This window comes from Hyla sarda, chromosome 6, assembly GCF_029499605.1.
Source record: "Hyla sarda isolate aHylSar1 chromosome 6, aHylSar1.hap1, whole genome shotgun sequence".
Classification (NCBI taxonomy): Eukaryota; Metazoa; Chordata; class Amphibia; order Anura; family Hylidae; genus Hyla; species Hyla sarda.
Window position 1 is genome coordinate 18,571,810 of NC_079194.1, and position 6,018 is coordinate 18,577,827.

Sequence of the window (6,018 nt, forward strand, 5' to 3'; positions counted from 1 at the left end):
CTGCTTTTTTTTTAATGATAATTATTATTATTATTATTATTATTATTAATAATGAATTACTAGGGTTATATTTTTTCCTTATTTTAGGATATTATTATAGCATCATGGGTTGTTAGAATAGAAACAAGTTATGAAAATTTTCCCCACATCTGTAATTATTTTTTTTTATTTTTTTTTATTTTTTTTTTACATTTCCTTCTAAAATAGAAAAAATGTACAATATTTACTATACTTCGCCTAAAAATAAGTTATCATGGAAACAGAAACAATCGCCAATAAATCGATGTAACTATTTATGATATTTATGACAATTGTACCAGTTAGTTGAATGAATCATTAAATGGGTTAAAAAAAAAATATATATATATATATATATATATACTTTTTCTATGTTGTACATCTTGTCAAAACATTAATCATTAATCTTTCTAATATAAATCATAAGAAAGTGTTATCTTCTATAGAAATCACGGATTTAAAAAAAAGAAAAAGACCACTAGGGGTCCCCATACCATCCAGAACAAAATCCTGTCTGGCTGCAGCTTCATCTTTGTCCAAGCTTGTCACGCGCTGCGCTCCGGCCGTGAGCGCAGTGTCCCGGGGTCCCCGGCTGTCGGCGGGGCTGGGATTCGCATCGCGGGACGCGCCCGCATGCGAATCCCGGCCCGTCACTTACCTCGCTCTGCTGCCACTGTAACGCAGCTCCGCCGCGCTCAACCCCTCTCCTAGGGCGCGCGCGCGGCGGAGCTCTGAAATTTAAAGGTCCAGTGCACCCATCATTAGTCTTGCACCTGAACACCACATTATAACTTCCTGCTCCTCCCACACCCCCCTGCCGGATCTTCAGTGCACTTTGCCTAAGAGAAAGCGTTCCTATTGCCTGTTTGCCTACCGTGTTACCAGACTTACTTGCTACATTTTTGACTACGAACCTTTGCCGCCTGCCTTGACCTTCTGCTACGTTGACTACGTCTCTGTCTCATCCTCCTGTACTTCGCCTTGCCCGGTGTGGCCGAGCCGTATTGGGGGTAGCGACCTGGGTGTCGCCTGCCGCAGCAAATCCATCCTGCCTTGCGGCGGGCTCTGGTGAAGACCAGCGGCACCTTAGACTCCGCTCCCCGATACGGTCCGTGTCATCAGCCACACAGGTAGAGGATCCACTACCTGCTCCGTGACATCCACATCCAGGTTCGTGACAAAGCTGAAGCACATCTTATCCCCTATGCAACCTTCATGGCAGTGGGACCCCCTAATGGTAGTGGTAGTGCCCCCCGCACTACCACTATCTACCATTAGGGGGTCCCACTGCCATGAAGGTTGCATAGGGGATAAGATGTCTAGGGGCGGAGCATTAACCTGCTGATAAAGGCCACTACCCTTAGGGGGTCCCACTGCCATGAAGGTTGCATAGGGGATAAGATGTCTAGGGGCAGAGCATTAACCTGCTGATAAAGGCCACTACCCTTAGGGGGTCCCACTGCCATGAAGGTTGCATAGGGCCTCACTGCAGACATTGTTCAGGAATGAGGAACATGACAAAGAAATCAAGATGGTGACTCGGCCTCCAGATTCCCCGGATCTCATCCGATCGATCATATGTGGATGTGCTGGAGAAACAAGTCCCCTCCATGGAGGCCGCACCTCACAACGTATAGTATTTGCATCTGGTATCTTGAAGTAGATATAAAAAAAACGACTTGAGAAGGTGGATGGTCAGTATATCAACCCATAGGCATAGACTCATTACACACTTAGAACACAAAGTTCAGTGCATGTATCCCAAAATTACAAAACCTAACAAAAAGAACCAAACACACAAAATACTTGACAAATTCAAAACTTTAATAGAAAAATTACAATAACAGTAGAAAATCACTTTAAAAAAAAAAAAGCAGCAGCCGCAGCGAGAAAAAATGGCATACAACTATGGTAAAAAATGTACATTGTCACAATGGTCAATATACCACAATGTTGGTGATAAAAAAAGGACCTATCTAGAGCACTGCACTGTATCACAAAAAAGTAACTGGCTGCCATTGAAAATCATACATGCACAACCTAAGTTACAAAAAATATACAGCAAATAGTAGTGCCAATAAAATGGTGCAACTAACTAAAAGGATGGGACATTAGAATAACAGGTGTATATACATACAGAGGGGAAAATGCTGAGTGGAAAGAAACAGGCTGCAAAAATTTGGTGACCTAGAAAGCAGTCACTGGGCAGGTATGACCAGCTTATCCAAAAACTCAAGAAGAAAGGAAAGGAAAAAATGTTTAAAAAAAATTGAATTTTTTTTTGCCGAGGCACATGCTCTCAATTCACCCAAGTGCAAGAAAAAGTGCAAATGTTCACACAAAAATAAAACGTGCACGAAGATGCGGTCCATTGCAAGCCCTTCTCTGAAAGGAGAGGCCCCACAACAAACCAAACCCTTTATCTCTGGACCAAAAGGCACCTGCAAGGCTCCAGGTATAATGTCCCCTTTCGCCGAAGCTACTCAGGGACTGAAAGGAGCTGGCAAACAACCGGGCAAAAACCAAGTCATTGTCACCAAAGAGCCAGTAAAATCAGCTTGGCACCCCTGCCAAAGCATAGGTGCCCAGGGCATTGCAGGGAGGGGAGGAACCTGATGGCCACACACACCTCCCCTAGACTGGCAGGAGGGACACCCAGAAGGGCTACCGCACCCTGACCAATACTAGTGACGAAAAGAACACAAAACGTGGACACAGTGACACAAACATAAATAAATAAGTGAAGGTGCACAGTGTGATACTGTCCAGACATCCGACCGAATCTATAAAAATTCCCCAACCCTAGTCAGAAGGCCAGGATACAAAGAAGAGTGAGAGAAAAAGTATGTGCTGTGTGCCACATTTCAAGTGGGGCAACGAACTCCCAAGGGAATTCTGGCACCCTGGGGTCACTACTCCCAGGGCACTCCCCTTAGGGCCAGATCCAGCAGGAACAGGTCGCTTCAGGGACAACGGCGGCTGCTACTGCTCTCCACAGCCATCCCTGGTACACCTGCCCCGCTATGTGGTCTTCCATACTGCCAACTAACAGGAAAGAAAGCCCCCAGATCAGACAGAATGGGAGAGAAGGGGGCACATGATAGGAGGTGTAGGGAAGAGGCAGTGAAAGGGTTACTGGGCAGTGAGGGAACGGGCAGGTCAGGTTCAGGTCAGGGGGTGGAGCATAGAAAGCCCGGGATAGTACAGTGGGGGGAGAGGAAGAGGAGGGTCAATTCACCGGGAGATCAGCGTGTAACGCACACCCGCCCTGTTAGCAGAAGGAATTTTATGTGGTTACATGGGGGGGTTTATTGATACTGTCACAGCGGCGTGAGCTGGAAGGGGATTTGGAGGCATGCTGGAAGATGGTGGAGGTCCTGGTCATAACGGCCGGGGTGGAGCTGGGTCGGGAGCCAGCTAAACATGGGGATCCCTGGCGGAAGGGACATGTGGTCTCCGAAGGTGGTGCCTTTGGGTCAGGTGTTGGTCGACCAAAGGCAAAGTAGGAGACCGGCCTGGATGAGAAGCTGCCTTCAGGTCCCCTTCCAGAATGGTTGGTTATAGCGGTTGGGAGGGTATGTTAACCCTGATTGTTATGTGTTTATCTTGTTATTTACATTTGGAGGATATTTTGTATATAAGATGTTTTAAAATATTTTGGGTTTTGTTAAATAAAAGTTGGGTCCGCTGTGGCCTTTGCACCATACTTTGTGTCTGTGGTTCTTAAGGCAGAAGGAGAAGGGTTGGATAGATGGGTGGGTTTGCTGTTGTGCAGCGGCAGCGGAACTCTACGCTCCCCTAGTCAAGGTACTACACTTAATCTTAGCCAAAAGGCCGAGAAGCAATATGACACAAAAGCATGTACAAATCAATCAAGCAGCACCACATGCACTATATCTAACACCTACTATAGAAGGTGGGTGGGTGGGTGGGTCAGAGCTGTTTTTGTCAGCATTTAAGAGACCTACACAATATTAGGAAAGTGGATTTTATATAATTGCACTACATCAAAAAGCTGATGTCTGCCGTCACACAACAGAAATCTCCAGTTATCCGGTGCACGGAGTGAACTTCGTTCCATGCCGGATGGCTAGGGATGCGTCACCGGTAGCTTGTGACATCACGGCCAAGCCCCCTCTTGAAGTCACGCCCTCCCTCTGACTGCAAGTCTATGGTGTCGCAAGGGGGTGTGGCCGTGATGTCACGAGCCTCCGGCACCCGGCACCACAGCATTCTAAATGAACGCCGGGTTCTGCAGGGAGATTGCGGGGGGGGGGCTTGGGGCTTGGGCGTAGAGATCGGTGAGATAAGACGTCTAAGGGCAGAGTGCCCCTTTAAGGCTAAAAGTATATTGTTGTAGCAGGTGGTTTTCATGTTATGGCTGATGGGTGTAATGCATAGATAATCTATTATGGTGCAATAACAATGAGCGGTGCATACGCATATATTATTTTCCTATCATCTTGTATTTATACATAGTCATTGTATTATTAAGTACCCAGTGTTCACCAATTAGGGCTGTTCATTGACAGGGGGGTTGCACAGGCACTTTGTACAGGACAGGGAGTGACCCCATTAACCCATGCCCTTGGGCGACTATTACTTGGTCTCCTTGCTGTAGTGTGGCTCTCTGAAGCCTTTTTAAAGGGGTTATCCAGGAAAAAACTTTTTTATATATATCAACTGGCTCCAGAAAGTTAAACAGATTTGTAAATTACTTCTATTAAAAAATCTTAATCCTTTCAGTACTTATGAGCTTCTGAAGTTAAGGTTGTTCTTTTCTGTCTAAGTGGTCTCTGATGACACGTGTCTCGGAAAATGCCCAGTTTAGAAGAAAATCCCCATAGCAAACCTCTTCTAAACTGGGCGGTTCCTGAGACACGTGTCATCAGAGAGCACTTAGACAGAAAAGAACAACTTTAACTTCAGAAGCTCATAAGCACTGAAAGGATTAAGATTTTTTAATAGAAGTAATTTACAAATCTGTTTAACTTTCTGGAGCCAGTTGATATATGAAAAAAAGTTTTTTCCTGGATAACCCCTTTAAGTGTTTTTTTAACTTGTGTGTCTTTTTGATTTGTGTCTCATTGTTTAATAAAATGTTATTCTGATTCTTCACATTTGATATTGGGTGTGCATCTGTTATAGCATTTTTGTCTTTCTTTGATCATATTGTTCTACTTTTATGCTAGAATGCACCTCAGGTTATCTTGCATTATATTATGCTTGAGCCCCCCCCCCCTCCTCTGTAATGCATAGGTGATCTATGGCATCCTGGTGTGAAAAGCTAGAAATTAGGTAGGAAGGGTGCAGCTAAAAGTCAAATAAAAGAAGTCAGGTGCTTTAGATTTTATAGAAACATAGAATGTGTTGGCAGATAAGAACCATTTGGCCCATCTAGTCTGCCCAATAATCTGAATCCTATCAATAGACCCTGGCCCTATCTTATATGGAGGATAGCCTTATCTCTATCTTATATGAAGGATAGCCTTATACCTATCTTATATGAAGGATAGCCTTATGCCTATCCCATACATACTTAAACTCCTTCACTGTATTTGCAGCGACCACTTCTGCAGGAAGACTATTCCATGCATCCACTACTCTCTCAGTAAAGTAATACTTCCTGATATTACTGCAGGAACCTTTGCCCCTCTAATTTAAAAATATGTCCTCTTGTGTTAGTTTTTCTTCTTTTAAATCTCCTCTCATCCTTTACCGTGTTGATTCCCTTTATGTATTTAAAAGTCTCTATCATATCCCTCTGTCTCTTCTTTCCTCTATACATGTTAAGGTCCTTTAACCTTTCCTGGTAAGTTTTATCCTGCAATCCATGTACTAGTTTATTATCTTCTCTGAACTCTCTCTAGAGTACAGTGACCCCTCGACCTACGATGGCCCCGACATACGATAATTTCAACATACGATGGCCTCTCAGAGGCAGCATCAACATACGATGCTTTTGTATGTCGGGGCCATCGCATAAACGGCTATCCGGCA